Source organism: Cimex lectularius, unplaced genomic scaffold, assembly GCF_000648675.2.
Source record: "Cimex lectularius strain Harlan isolate CLEC.00 unplaced genomic scaffold, Clec_2.1 scaffold226, whole genome shotgun sequence".
In the NCBI taxonomy this organism is placed as follows: domain Eukaryota; kingdom Metazoa; phylum Arthropoda; class Insecta; order Hemiptera; family Cimicidae; genus Cimex; species Cimex lectularius.
In genome coordinates, this window is record NW_019392846.1 from 22,071 (window position 1) to 38,414 (window position 16,344).

Genomic DNA, 16,344 nt, shown 5'->3' on the forward strand with positions numbered 1-16,344 from the left:
TTACCCCACCCCCGTCTTTATTCTCTTTCTCTTACCTCTTTACCTCGAGAGTGGGTAAATACGGAACGAGAGAATTACCTTGGCAATTTTCACTGCGCCAAAGTAATTCCACCCTACCACTCCCGGCTAAATTTTATGCTAATACGCTTAATAAATAAATGCTCCGCTGCGCCATGTTGGATATACTGGCATAGAAGAAAGAATTCGATCCGAATGAATTATAGGGGGAGACTATTAAATGTAACCGATTGAACTCGAGCATCAAAAGAGTGCCATTTTGAAGCAGAAAGATTTAATAAAATGGAGAAAATATATATACTCGGTAAAGTATCAACATAAGAAGTTAAACTCTTTTTGCGTACATTTTCCGCTTCAACAAAGTTTTTTTAAATTTGTTAGAGAGTACGGTCTACTATTGAATTTCATTTTCCAAACACGGATCTTATTTTTTTCTGCTTAGTGAACCCTTTGTTATGTATCTATAGAGTCCCCAAACCACTTTTTAATACTAGAAAAGGTTTCAATATTTAACTATTAAATAAATAACAAGGTTAAAAGATGTTTTAAAGGTTTCTTCTTTAATCCTTTTTCTATCTTTGAATGGAAATCTGCCATTATCGTTGGCTATTATGAGAATGTTGAACCTAATTATCTTTGATACTAGTATTGCTCATATATACATTTTTTTTCATTTGCTATGTTTTAGAATAGTTATAATTTATGTAAAGCCACATTTCTTCTGAGTGAGAGGTCTGTGTGTAAACGACACCAAATTGAATAAAACAAAAAAAAACAAGGATGACCGCTCTAGCTCAGATAATTTGAAAATTCCCTAATCGCCGGTTGAATAATCGTCCAACTGTTGGTATGATTTATGCTCGCAGCCGGTGACAAAGGATCGACTCTTGGGAGAAGGAATAAAATGTAAAACCGCGAGACCGTCCTGCTTTGGTCACCCTTTGCTCTGGTTTTTCTCCATCCGCGGTTAACCGCCGCCCTGTCGACTGCTCCTCCAACATGCTACCGACTCGAGGATCCCTTTCAAAACGATACACGCTCGGCAAATTAGCCTTAGGAAATTCTGCCGGAGACGTTTCGAGAATTCGTTAAGTTTACGGGCCGGGTTTGACCTTTGGCCCTGTATTGTCCTATGCCCTTTTTGTCAGCCACGAATGGTGGAGAATATAACGAGAAAAGAATTTTTCCCTTATATTTGGTAAATGTATAAAGCGCAGTTCGTATTTGTGATGGAATCCCTTTGAAGGGAGCCCTATTAGCTCGATGTGTACCAAAAGAAAATTTCCTACGTCTCTTTCCATTTCGCCTCACGCTTGTTATCCAAGGGGCTAATCATGCGGAAACTCTTCGTAGTTTGTACGCAAACAAAGAACGCTTACGAATTTTATTTTGTCCGTAATATTTTTCAACGTTCTGATTGTAACCAGCGAGAATGTAATTTATTTATTTTTTATCTTTGGAACTCTTTCATAAAACACGGCACAGCATCAAAGAGTTCGTGAAAACCATCATTTCTTGATTTATACTACTAGTTGTTTGTTAAATTTTTTTTCCCCACGGGACTATCAATATTGGGGTAGTCGATATTTCGCCGATGGTCCTCCCAATAATCACATACGCACACAATTATATATATACTTATAACTTTCATAGACATATACACACATAAACACATATAAATTCATTTACGCACACACCACACAGTATAGACAATTCTATATGTGAGGAAACACCCCCTCCTTTCCCTTAGGAAGGGACCAATCAATTGACCCGTCAGGCTTAGTACCGTCTGTCTATATGTCATGCTTTTTGCTTCTCTTGTAATATGAAATTATTATGCACGGTTGTGGTGAGTTGATAAACTGTTGTAAGCAGTTTGAACTCATGATTTCCGGTCCGCCTATTCACGCTTGGACAGTCGCGCCTCGACTAAAAAGTAACATCTGGATCATAGTTGCCAGCCTCTGAATGGTACGATTTTCTCCAGCTTTAAGATTTTTCAACATGAGTGACGTTCATACACAGGTGGTGAAAGCTTAAAGTCCAGTTTGACACACCTAGAAATCAGCAATGAAGGCCAAACCGCTGATAACAATCCCACACAAACCATATTACATGCCACAATCGAGTATTTGCGTTTTTTAAAATTATTCATTCAACTCTTCAACGAACTTGAAATTCATCATCATATGTATAATAAAAATATATTTTTATATAAAATATTTGCTTTAAGTATCAAATTATAATATATTATATATTTTCGTAGATTTGTTTATCGGCTGCTTGCGATCAGAGCAGCCCTGTGCGTGGGCCGAAAGAAAATGTGTTATGCCCACTTCAGTCTTTTCAAAGGCCAATGACTTTTAAATCTTAAACCATCTTCGATTTTATACTTTATTTGACACATTTAAAATTTACATTTTACTCTCGTTTTTAACTCCTTAGGACGATGCATTGTTTTATGTAAAAATGGGAGAAAACACTACCTTCTTTTTATTAGTACTAAGTATAAATTATTCCATTGATTCATTTTTAATACAAACTTGGCTTTGCTTTTGTTTTTTTCACACATTTTTTACAGTAGAAAATTATGACATTAACAATTGAACCTGAATTAGTTATGTGGTACTTGACTTCACAGAAATCGCACTCTGAAGATGACGAAATCCCCTATCAGTCCAACCCAGCGAGAATAGGCAAACTAAAATTGGTAACGACCAAATTTAAAATTAAATTAGTAAACCGAGATTTTTTCAGCATCACGATAACGGTCAACCTTATCATTGCGCTTTCTCTATTGAATTTTCAAAAAAAAAAAAAAAAAAAACTACATAACCAAAGTTTTATCGCAAACTTCCAAAATCGTTAAAAAAATTTATCTCAAAATAAAATTACCCTATTAAAATCTGTTTTATTTCTTACGTAAAGACATAAAAATGGTCATTACCACTTTTATTTATGACCAATCTTAAAAAAAAAGCAAATTTATTATTAAAATTAATTTATTATATAGATGTTATATTTGAAAGCTATAAAATAACCTAATACATAGTTCTTCAAAAGTTAACCTCCAAAAAGAACCTTTTTTTGAAATTATATTGTACCATGCTAAGTAGCTCAACACAACTGACATTAATAATGCTTTATAGTAGTTGGTAAATATAATTCAGGCTATATGTATGTAACAAAAAATAAAATAGTACTCTATAATGTAAGTTTACACATTTAGGTGCATGTTAAAAGGTATAAAATATTTGATCAAAATTAGATATTAAATCAAGAGCCACAAACTTGGAAAAACCACATGTAATTTCTAGAAAACTGAATTTTTTTATATTAAACTATTAACTCTATCTTACTGACCGAGATTAAAACTTTAAAACTATATCTTTAATTAATTAATCTTTACGTAAGGTATTGGTTGAGATAAAAAAGTCAGTGTCACGAGCGAGATTCGAACCCACGACCTTCGACTAAATACGCCGCTGCTCTACCATTTGAGCTATCGTGACTTCGTTCACTCGGACACCAACTTCCCATCTCAACCCAACCTTTCGATTTTTCCCTTCTTTTTGCTATTTTTCAATTAGCATCGTTAGCCGAAGGTCGTAGGTTCGAATCCCGTTCGTGGTACTGACTTTTTTATTCCAACCAATACCTTACATAAATATTAATTAATTGAAAGATGATATTTGGTCAATTGGACCAAGAATGGTAGTGTACTTAAAATTATAAATGAACTAATAATAGTTAATTTGGGACGATAGAAAGAAGGTCTTCAGTAGAATTTTTGACTGCTACGAATAGTACCATTTTTATCAGTCATTGGTTATGTTTTATAGAGAATTGAACCACTATAAATTAAAAACAAACATTGTGAAATAAATTATATGAGCTTTAAAGTTTTAAGCTACTTTGCTTTATTTCGACCAGGGTTACTAAATTAATTTGTTATTGACTGTAATAATTTTTTCATGTTATAATGTTAGATGATGAAAAAATTGTATATATTCATTTGTGGAAATAAAAATCATATTATTTATTCCATGCTATGATTAATAAACCGCAATAATCGAATATTTTTTTAAATTAAATCTTTCTTGTCAGACATTTTAAAAGAGATTCGTAATAATGTGTGAAGCAGGTTATTTTATTATCTCGTGATTTTGTAATAATAGAACGTACTACAAACAATGTTTAGGAAAGAAGACACCACGTCGACGTCGCATAAAACGATATCCGATCTACAAAATAACGTAATCTTCAGTTCCCCATTGGAAAGTGCCGTCTTGTCGGGTGCCGCGAGTCTGCTTAGCATCTCGTTTGAGGAAGGGTGAGCCAGATGTCGTTGCACCTGTTAAAGTTACACCTGCACCATGACGTAACCTCTTCCCGCCGGTATCCGGTCCATCCCGATCAAGGTCTTCAGGCCCCACTCCGCTTCCACCTTTTCACCGGCCGTGATCCATTTAAGACCTTCTTCCAAACACTGGAAATCACAATGATTCCCCGGTTGAAAAAATCCCTAGACCGTCTCACCTCATTAGCGGCGGTTATTTCACAAACTACCATTTGGTCGAAGTAAAACGGTTAGGGGGGAAATATGTCGCATCCTAGGGGATCTGCCACAAAACCTCTTCTGACCCCATTTCACCAGATAAGACTGTAATAACTGTAAAGGCTGTGGAATGCATAAAAATAAAAGACAGCTGTCACGGGCAGTATGGGACCTCTCAACCCTTCACTCATTCAGTTCCTCCGTCGAAGTTTCTCTTATTTTATTTTCCTACGCATTCGCAACTGCTAAAATGAAAACAGTCTCGATTTTGAAAAGGGACGACTAACACCTGCGTTTTCATTTTAGAGAAGATTTCATTCGTTCCGATTCCTAAGGATTTAGGACTTGGTGGTTGTTACTCAAGCAAATAAATTTTTTAACTAAATTGGTTCATGATTCCTGCAGTATATTTTTTAGAAAGAGGAGCGTTTTTGATTTGTCTTACAGGGGTATTTGACCTTGCCTAATGTGAAAATTGGCTTTCTTTCTCGATACCATTATCTTCAGAGCACTTCAAACAAATTGAGTAAAATTGGATGTTCTTTTTTAATGGTTGTTGATTATTTTGTCCTATCTGAATTTTGGAAAATATGTTTATAAAAAACGAGCTATGAGTTGAGGTGCAAGTTTTCCTTTGTGTTGTATACTTTTAAAATTACGTTATATTTTGAATTTAAAAAATTATAATTATGTTCCAAAGAATATTTCATATATTATGTGCTATCTATTTGTTAATAATAAACAAAAAGATCAATTCTGTTAACTAGATTCCAAAAAACTTACGTTTGTCCTCAAAAGCTCCAGAAAATAGTTCAATTATTTAAAAATTTACAAATAAATTTATAGGCGCTCCGGTAAACATATGTCATAACGTAAATTTGTCCAAAACAAATTATCTTTACTTAGTTATTACGAAGGGCAATAGTCGGGAGCCTTTATCGATCATGTCTGGGTCCTTCCACTTTCTCCGTTTATTCTTCATCAGTGGGCGTCACGTGTTTTGGCACTTGACCGTTTACGCAGGATAATAATTTAAGTTTTGCGGGGTTTTCCGTGCCAACGCCCTTTGCGGTTTGGGCGGGCCGAGGGATTTTTGCGTATTCGATCGGCTATATTTGGACTGGTCATTAAGCGTCTCATTGATTTTCTCGACATTTGCAGACGCTGAGGGCTAAAATAGACGGAAATTAGAGGCTTTCTGTTGTAACCCGGGTTGAATGACATAACCAAATATCAGCTGTTTGTTAAACTATTGGAAATATAAAACTACATGAAAATACAATGCAAATAAAACTAAATCCGAAATATTAAGGACCTCATGGTCAGTTTATATGTCAATTTACCTGAATTACCGTGGGTTACTCAGTGCCTAAACTTAGTTTCTACATTTTCCCCTACAATAGAGTTGATGTTTCTTCACAAAGAAAGGTTATCAGTTTGCTTTTTGGATTATAAAAGCTTCTTAAGCTTTAACAACGTTGGAACGTTTTTATAGTCCAAATGAGAAATATACAATAAAAAAAGGAAGAAATTTTGCATTCTGTTAGCTGCATCAACTCTGAGTAATAGTAGTAGATTCGTCCGTCTCCAAAGCTTTTCAGAAAAGGAAAAAACAAAAATGATCTGGTAGAACACCCGTCGTTGACAGAAGGAGCCGGGGAGAACCAAAGGAAAGACGTGAAAGGAGCGTATGTTTCCATCAACAGCTCAGGTTTCAGAGACTTCCTCTTTAAACCTGAAATCTTGAAAGCAATTGTCGATTGTGGCTTTGAACATCTCATCAGCATGACTGTATACCTCAGGCAGTGCTCGATATGGACAACCTATGCCAGGCCGAATCTGATATGGGTAAGCCGTATTTGTCCGTACAACTCTGCAACAGATGGACCACACTGAGAATCAGGTCGGTGTGCTTCTGATCAAGTGCCATACTCGAGAACTCGCTTTTCAAAACAATAAGGACTTCCTTAGATTCTGTAAATATGCCACACATTAAGGTGGTGGGATTCTTCTTCGGTGGTCTTTCTATAACAAAAGACGAGGAGGTTTTAAAGAACAATTGTCCCAGATAGCCGGGCCGAATCCTGGCAGTAGCCAGGAACAAGAAACTCAATCAAAATCCTGAAACATTTGGATGAGTGCGATGAAATGTTGGAACAGCCAGACACGAGGCGCGATGTATAGGAAATATTTCTGCAAGAAGTTCATGCAAGATCCGATGTAAGGTCTACGTGAACGACCAGGCCAAGCTCACTCTTCACTGCGTTCAGCAGCGGCTATGCTAAATTAAAACTCGAGTACGAGACAAAATGAAAAACATCGCGAAAAGAAAAGTAGGGAAGAAAGATTAGATAGGAGCACATCTAGCTATTTAGTGATTACGACTCAATTGTGGAGCACTGTTTATTTCAATAAATAACACGTTATATTTGCCGAACTAAGTAAAATTTTTCTGCATTATATCTGAACGATTACCTGAACGAACTACCAGCTAACAGGAAGGAAGCGAAGTCTTTGGTCTTGGTTCAGGCAAAAATACCGGAGGGTTTTCCGGATAAAACAGTGCAGCTACTTTCTGTTATCGTTTAGACTTTAGACATTACCACGCATGGAACTAACTATAACGGGTGTCATGTCATCAGAACAACTTTATAACTATTAAATCAGTTATTGCAATACATTTCCAGCAGTTTGCCCCAAATTTAATCAACAAGCGGACGAACTAATACTGGAAATGGTATACTGATTGGTTGACCGATCGTGCAAACTTTCCAAAACTTTACAATAAGAAAATTCTTCTTATGAGGTTTTTATAAGGAGATTATTTTTTAACCTAGAGATCTTTATCAAACCTAAAAAGTTATGTTATTGATGTAAAATACTATATACAATTAAATTCACTATTTTTCGTGGTCCGCTTGACCAGTTAATAACATTCAATTAATTAAGGTTTTTAAGGAGATAAAAAGTCATTGTCACGAGCGGGATTCGAACCCATGACCTTCGGCTTGATACGCCACTATTCTATCACTTGAGCTATCGTGACTTCGATCCCCTCGGGCACTAACTTTGTAACTATATACAATTCATATTTACTCATTTTGTGCTACGAACTTTTGTTATAATAAAAGGTTCTTTCCAGTTACTTCGCTTTCTTTTTATCATAGTGAGTATATTAAATATTACATAATATCGCTCCCAAACTTAGTGATTGAATGGAAATTCTTTTTTTTTAATAATTCGTTTATGTATATCTTTCTCGACCTTGTCCGTATTCAGTGTATTTCCCATCGAAGGCATAAAAAATAAAAAACTATCACCTGCCGTTTGACATCTTTTGTAATGGATAATTTGTGTTCACGTGAGACCATAGTTAAAATAGTTGGAATTCCAATCAAATTCATGGCAAACTGTGATCGTCGACCCGTATCTAATTCTTCATTTAGGATATATTTGTTATATATTGGCCGATCTGGCCCAGACCGCTGCTCCCAATCGATTAATAACACACTTCCAGTCGGTCGAGTTTAAAAATTTGATTTTAAAAAATTTCCTCGTTGATTTTTACGTCAGGGCCAGGCGGCAGTTGCGACGACCGCTCCGGTCCCTCTGTCACCTCCAGGCGTTAATTAATTCTCCATAATAGAAAATTAGTTGCAGGCTTCTGGCACACGGTGGCAATTTTCATAAAAATTAGCTATTTATTCAACGCCATGGAAATCTATTTACGGGATTTTTCCCGTTTGGCAAAATCAGAAGTGTATCAATAATTTACGAAATGCATTCTTGTGGGGAAACATCCCAGAATGAAATGGTCACAAGTTAATGGACACGAAAATCCGCTTATACATTGGGACGAGATGTCCACCCTTGCAAACGCCGCCTCTCGTCGATATAAATTCTTCCGCTTCAGGTCACTTCAATAAAAATTTCTCACAAAACATTCCATAAATTATAACGTTTCATCATTTAACTGTAAGAGTTCAGCGTTGCTTGTATTATAAAACCACTATCACCAGCCCGATAATCCAATGGCATAACTTCTTCGTCACTTAATGAAAGTGGTAATCCTGGCCACTTTTCGTTCTCATTAGGCAAATAACAATGGCTTAAGCTGGTCAACATTAATTCATAGTCCTGTAATCCAATAATCACAATTACGCTAACAAAAAACTATTTTTCAAACTATCAATAACGCCTGGAATTGCACTTAAAATAAGTTAGACTTTTTCCTTTACATTATAATTACCTTATACAAGTATTGCTACAAATATTTGATGAATCTAAACTATTTTGATGGTTGGGATGATCGGTCAGATATATGTGGAAAATAAAATAAAAACTACCATTTTAACTATGCGTATGTTTCGACAAATTTATGGAAATCCTCCAGGCGAGCTAAGGGTAGAAAAACAACAGTACAAATTCTATTCTAACTATAAAAACGCTTTAAATTACAACATAGTAATAATAATTGTAATAATGCTTTATCTAACTTAAGGAAAACGACAAATGTGTTTTCAAAACATTTATGGGCATGGATATTGGATCCATCTGCCAGAGGTCGTAGGTTTAGCAATCAGAAAAAAACAAAAAAAAAACAGAATAAAGTAAAATAATAAATAATTCTGTCAAATAATCTGTCTGTAAATAATCTTTTTATGTAAGGTTTTGGTTGAAATGAAAAAACTAGTGCCAAGGGTGGGATTCGAACCCACGACCTTTGGCTAAATACGCCCCTGCTCTACTACTTGAGCTATCGTAACTTCGACCAAATGTCGTCGAGAATCAAATCCGGATTACACGACATTTGAAAAATGGCGAAAAGGAGGGAAAATTCGAAAGGTTGTAGGTTGTGATGGGGAGTTGGTGTCCGAGTGGAGTATTTAGCTGATGATCGTGAGTTCGAATCCCGCTCGGGGCACTAGCGTTTTCATTTCACCCAAAACCTTACATAAAAAGATTAATTATTTGAAAGAAGTAATTTGGCCAATAGTCCACTAAATATAATGGATTTATGAAGATAATAATTATATGCTAGGAAATAAATGAAAAAAGAGACATAAGAAATAAATAAAAAGAAACACAAATAATACAATACAAATGAAATATTAAACTCCTAAATTTACTCATATATTTAATTTCATGCATGCCCTAACGAATCAAGGGCCGCAAATTTGAGCCACACAAAACCGTAAAAGGTCAAGTCCGGGGAGAGTGAAACATCCGAGATTCAATAACCTAATTTCACCCACTGATGAAGTGATGAGCACTCTGCCTAGAAGTCGAACAGTTTCGATGGAACAAGAATTTTTAAAATTATTACGTTAACAATTTATAAGAAAATCAGGTACTGGTCAATTGAATGAGGCATTCAAGTCCGAGCTTTCGGAGACATATTTTCTCATTCCTCAGGGTCTGTATTTATGTAAAATTTATGCAGGATTGATTTGGATTCAGAAGTATAAACAAGGGGCCCTCTCAACTTTGACATATACCGATCACATAATTGTAAAATTGTAACTGATTTAATGTTACTACACTTGTTAATTTATAGCTCAACTTTTCTTGACATTTGTAGTTCACTTTTATTATAAATATACAATTAATTGGAAAATGAGGAATATTTAGTGGTGTAATTGGTTCTAAGAAAAGATATCTATCAATGATTGAATAGTTGTATATATCTACTCGGCGTTAAAGTTTTAGGTTTTTTAAAACTTTTAAAAACTTGTTATTGGTACAAAGGGATATTATAATTTTAAGAACATTCAGTTTATACAGCGTAAAGAACTTTCTACTTAATAAAGTGACTGTCTCAATCAATTAACCAGTAACTGATTTTCATCCAATCTTTAATCTGTTCTCTGTCCTATACTCAACAATTAACACTCATTCCTAATTGAGATTTTCAGTCAAAAAAGCATGTTTTAGGTTGAAACATGTTTTGCCATAACTCCGCTGTATTTCTTATTTTCTGTTGGTAAGAATAGACACAGAACAAGTTATGAGACTGTATCTATGCCTGATAATTATATTTGGGGTGTGTTTGGGAAGATATTTATGGAAACTTAATTACATACGGATATAGTTTTAATTTAATCAGGGGACGGCGGACTTCAGGCCAAACTTGGATTAATAATTAATATACATATCACATCGTGTGCTTAGCTCGTCACATTTGGTGGCTTTATATAAAACTTTAACCTGCGTTTTTGTTTCAGTGTCAACCTACTATGTATTATAACAATTATGTGTACATGTATATCACTCTAATTACAAGTTATTATATTCTACAGAGTAAGCTTGCATAACAGTCATAAGTTCATAATCTCTTTTATACTGCGTGTGGATCTCTTTTTGTGAATAAAACTTCCATAAATTTACGTTTTTTTGTTAGGTTTTCTATTTTGACAATTTTAAACCATTCAAAATTAAATTTGTCTTTCTTTTAAATTATGGGGAGATAGGAATCTTTAGTAAATTTGACAGTATATTGATTTTGGTATGTCCTACCGTCTAAGGACTGCCCTGTTTCTCTATAATATATAACATTAAAGTTGTTACACAATGGTGCTATTTATGAGACCAGATTAGTTACCTTTTTTCAATTTTATCTTTCAGATTAGAGTGTAATTCGCCTAATGTGGTTGTGGTTCGATAAGCGAGATTTATATCAGGAAACTATTTTTTTAATAAATTTTGTTTATTCCTAATGATAAGTTTTTCAAAGATGGAACAGTAATATTTAATTGTTTATTAACATTTCGTGCTTCTAAAATTTTCCACATCTACCTGATAGATTATCCCAACGTTCAAAATTCAAAACCTCATGGTCATCTTCTCAACATTTAACTTGATGAATCTACTTTACTTAATTTCTACTAAGTATCTTGTGTTAATTTATTTCAACAAAAAATTTACTCCTTTCTATGGTATAAGAAGGTAAGGATATAGAAAGATGGATATTCATATTTTAATATTATCTGTACAAAAAATCCTGTATAAATTCGGGCTAGACATGATGTCCAAACTCGTATTGACATGATTAAAACAAAAATATTAAATAACGTTTGCCAAATACAATTAATAAAATATATTTAAAAAAATATTGATCTATCGTATAACACCGTTTCATCTCAAAGAAAATGCTAGTCAACCAAAAATTTCCCCCATTTTTTTAGAACAATTCAATTAATTAATGTTTTTAGTTGAAATTAAAACGTCAGTGTCACGAGCGGGATTCGAACCCACGACCTTCCGCTAGATACACCTCTGCTCTACCACTTGAGCTATCGTGACCTCGATCCACTCGGACTAATTTCCCATCGCAACCCCACCTTTTGAATTTTCCCTCCTTTTTGTCATTTTTCAAATGTCGTGTAATCGGATTGGATTCTCGACGACAAATTGGCTCCTTGAAGCGGGACAAAACGCTCGTGACACTGACTTTTTTATCTCAACTAAAAACCTTAATTAATTGAAAAGAATTTATTTGGTCAAGCCGACCACGAAAACTAGTGAATTTTAGCACAATAGCATTTGGTGGGATTATAAAAAATATAACTGCAAGTTTAATTATAAAAGAATCAATAATATACCATAGTAAATAATGATTGTACGAGTGTGATGACCCCTAGATACTCATAATCACTAATTGAAATGAAGGTCCATCATATATTTTAACGACGATTATTAACGATACCATAAACAATTAAAAATTTAATATCCCTTTAAAAAAAACACGAGGAAATGGGATGAGGAAAAACAAAGTAAAAAAGCTCTAAACGAAACAATAAAGAAAAACAATACAGTAAAGTAATTTCTTTAATAAATTGGAATTATTCTTGCATGCGCTGAAATGGTATTACGCATGTATGTATGCAGGTGAACAGAAGATTATGAACTTTTCCTTGGTTTTTCAAATGGTGCCAAGTATATACAGACATAATTCGTGAAGCTTTTTTACGGTCGAAAGATGTATTATTTTCCACGGTCTTAATTTACGATGGGCATGAAACATGTGTTTGAAGTGACTGGCGGACCGTAAACAGTTGATGATCGCGTGTGAAAAATTAATCATCAGCTTTCTACTTTCATCGATTTCTGCGTAAAAACTCCATCGCCGATTTTTTAAACAAATGGCCTTTATTAAACACAAATTGAAGTTTGTCGGACGGTTTGCATAAAGTGTGGACTGATCGTCTGAACGGCCGTGTCGAGGAGGAGAAATATGACGAAACTATTGAAATTCTGCCAACTAATCTAGGCAGAATGTTCGCAATTTACGTTAACTTTCGTTTTCCTACAAAAGACCGATTAGCGAATTCATTCAATTGAATTTTCCTCTAAAAAGCACAAAGTACATGAACTGGTTCAGATAAGAAATTTGATTACAGAGAATATATAACACTCAGTTGAAAAATAGTGAAACCTTGTAGACTTATTTTTGATTTATTAATATTGGAATCTTACACTATATTGAAAATACAATACTTTATAGAATAATTCCAACTTTTACTGAATGAATTTCATATTAAGAAATTTACAAATACAAATAACTATACTAATTTTTGTGGTCCGCTTGACCAATTAATATCTTTAATTAATTAGGTTTTTAGTTGAGATAAAAAAAGTCAGTGTCACGAGCGGGATTCGAACCCACGATCTTCGGCTAGATACTGAAAACTTACTATTATTATATCCCAACTAAAAACGTTAATTAATTGAAAGATATTAATTGGTCAAGCAGACCACAAAAACTAGTGAATTTAATAAGTTAAAATGAAGGATATCTTCACTAAACCTTTCCGTGGCCATTTCATTTGTCGCCGAGAATCAAATAGAGGTTTGAGATGGGAAGTTAGTATCCGAGTGGATCGAAGTCATGATTGCTCAAGTGGTAGAGTAGCGGCCTACCAAGCCGAAGATCGTGGGTTCGAATCCCGCTCGTGACACTGACTTTTTTATCTCAACTAAAAACCTTAATTAATTGAAAAATACAAATCACTAGGAAAGATGTATTATTTTAATATCTTTGAATTCAATCTGAATTCAACCATTTACTAATAAAAATATAAAACCTTTTTCGTAGTAGGGAAGCTGTGAAATTGTAATTTACTTATATATCACACATTTCAGAAAAATAAGAATATGCTTTCCCTTGCAATTACATCGGGGTCGGGCGTTAGCATAAATTCAGGAGATGGTGATTCGATGAAAACAAAATAAATTATAGAAATCGCTAGATATATTCCATTCGTTTTCGTGTTATGGGAGAACTGTCATTTTGTGCGGATTGGATGTAAATTTATGACAATTGGGCCTACAATCCTGTTGAGAATGACTTAGGTAGACGTTATAGGAAATTCCCCATTTTCGCGCATAACATGCCCACATATTTTCTGGTGGCGGTAATTCGGTAATAGATGATGAAAAATAATGGAATGGAATTATTGAACTTTAATGGGCGGTTTTCATTTCGAGCACGTGTTATAGGAAGTTTGGACTACGGTTGAAGGAGTTTTATAAGGAGTTGGATGGTATAAATATGGAAATCGTGGGAACTGCTCTTTTTCGGGAATTCGATGTGAAATTACGTGCATCCTCGAATTATGCAAATGAACAGTATTTTCATAAGGGTCGGCCTAAAGCTAATTATTTTATGAATTATCAAAATCACAAGAAAAATTCTTAAGGGCATTCTTCTATCAAACGACAAAGGGGTTGCTTGCATTTCTTTGTATGGTGGGTTGAATTTTTTAATTATAATTCTCAGGGTAAATTAATGTAAATTAACATAGTGTTGCGAGTTACTAATATAAAATACTAAGTTATGTATCTACATCTAGTAAATAAACTAGTAAATAAAATGTTAGCCCTGTCTTTTCTACAGATAATTTTTTTAATCTTTCTTTATTCAGCACTACTTCAGACCATAATTTTAAAATTTTCATATATTATAAAGTTTTCTTGAAAATAAAAAAAACGAAGTTATCAATCTACATCTAGTCTTTTCTACAGATAATTTTTTTAATCTTTCATTATTCAGCACTACTTCAGACCATAATTTCAACTTTTTCTTTATATTATAAAATGTTTTCTTCAAAATAAAAAACGAAGTTATCAATCTACATCTAGTAAATAAACTTAAATTTTAGCCATCTCTTTGGTACAGACATGTTTTTAAACTTTCATTATTCAGCACTACTTCACACCATAATTTCAACTTTTTCTTTATATTATAAAATGTTTTCTTCAAAATAAAAAACGAAGTTATCAATCTACATCTAGTAAATAAACTTAAATGTTAGCCCTTCTTTTCTACAGATAATTTTTTTAATCTTTCATTTTTCAGCACTACTTCAGACCATAATTTTAAAATTTTCTTTATTTTATAAAATGTTTTCTTCAAAATAAAAAACGAAGTTATCAATCTACATCTAGTAAATAAACTTAAATGTTAGCCCTGTGTTTTCTACAGATAATTTTTTTAATCTTTCATTTTTCAGCACTACTTCAGACCATAATTTTAAAATTTTCTTTATATTATAAAATGTTTTCTTGAAAATAAACGTTGTTTTTTTATCTGTTCCAGGTATGTGAAAATATCGCCTTACCATGTTCCAGCTTCAGTCATACACCATTTCTTGGTTTGTAGGAAAAGTTTTCGCATTAAATTTCAGGATTAATTACGTTAAAGTTGATTATTTTCTGAGGCACCACATTACGTAATAAAATAATTAGGCCAGTGTAATATTATTAGTTAATAATTCTATTTAGAATCAGTAATCACCACCATCGGTATGGTGATTGACCAAGTATTGGTGGATGATGGTCTGTTGTATTGTTGTATTATACAAATATTTTTGACGATAATTTGACAATACATCATTGATAACGAAAAAAAGAAGTGAGTAACATTTTCACCCCGATGACAGGGTTCTGCTTTGAAATTTCCTTTCAGCCCGGTTGGATTTTTGATCGTCCTCTGCCAACTGTCATATTCAGAACCCTTTTCATTCCCTACTCGTTTCCCCAGCCCTCTTGACCAGACATGCATAATTTTAATGAAAACTGCCCTTGTTAGACCCCATCACGAATTGGAAGTGTTCACGTCTGTAACTTTCCGTAGTAGTTTTCAGTTCCGGGACGAGTCCTACTCGGCCAGGCGAACACCGTTTTGAAAATCTGCTAGGACCCGAATCGAAGTTTATAATGAGTAATGACTGTTGTCAGCGTTTCCCTAGTTTCATACATTCACTGTATCAGGTCGGTTCCTTTTCTTCTTCGCCTTTATGCACAATCGAGTCTTATCACACTGATTTATAAAAAAGCAAAGAAAGCCATTTTCATGATCAAATATGATCGTAATATCAACTTATTTGTGTAAAATTAACCAAACAGTTAAAAATTTAATTTTGATTCAATGAACTTATTGAATATTTGATCAATACAAACTTGCAGCCGCTTACTTTATTCAAATTTAATTAGACCTTGATTAAACCCCTGTCTTTAATAATGATAAATTTTCATATATGAAAATGAGTGTAATTTCAACATAATTTTGTAATATAACTAAACAATTAAAAATTTAACTTTGATTCAATGAACTTACTTTATTCAAATTTAATTAGACCTTGATTAAACCCCGACTTTAATAATGTTAAATTTTCATATATGAGCGTAATTTCAACATAAAAAAATTAACTAAACAATTAAAAATTTACCTTTGATTCAATGAACTTATTGAATATCTGATCAATACA

At 33.7% G+C, this 16,344-nt stretch overlaps 1 non-coding gene and 1 pseudogene across 1 annotated transcript; both read left to right on the forward strand.

Annotated features, from left to right (window-relative positions):
• The first annotated feature begins 4,211 nt into the window (after window positions 1-4,211).
• Window positions 4,212-6,811, forward strand: LOC106666939 (annotated as a pseudogene).
• Window positions 6,812-13,460: 6,649 nt separating this feature from the next.
• Trnag-acc lies at window positions 13,461-13,533 on the forward strand. The gene has a single exon. It is a non-coding gene; the product is annotated as a tRNA-Gly (tRNA).
• Window positions 13,534-16,344: the final 2,811 nt, after the last annotated feature.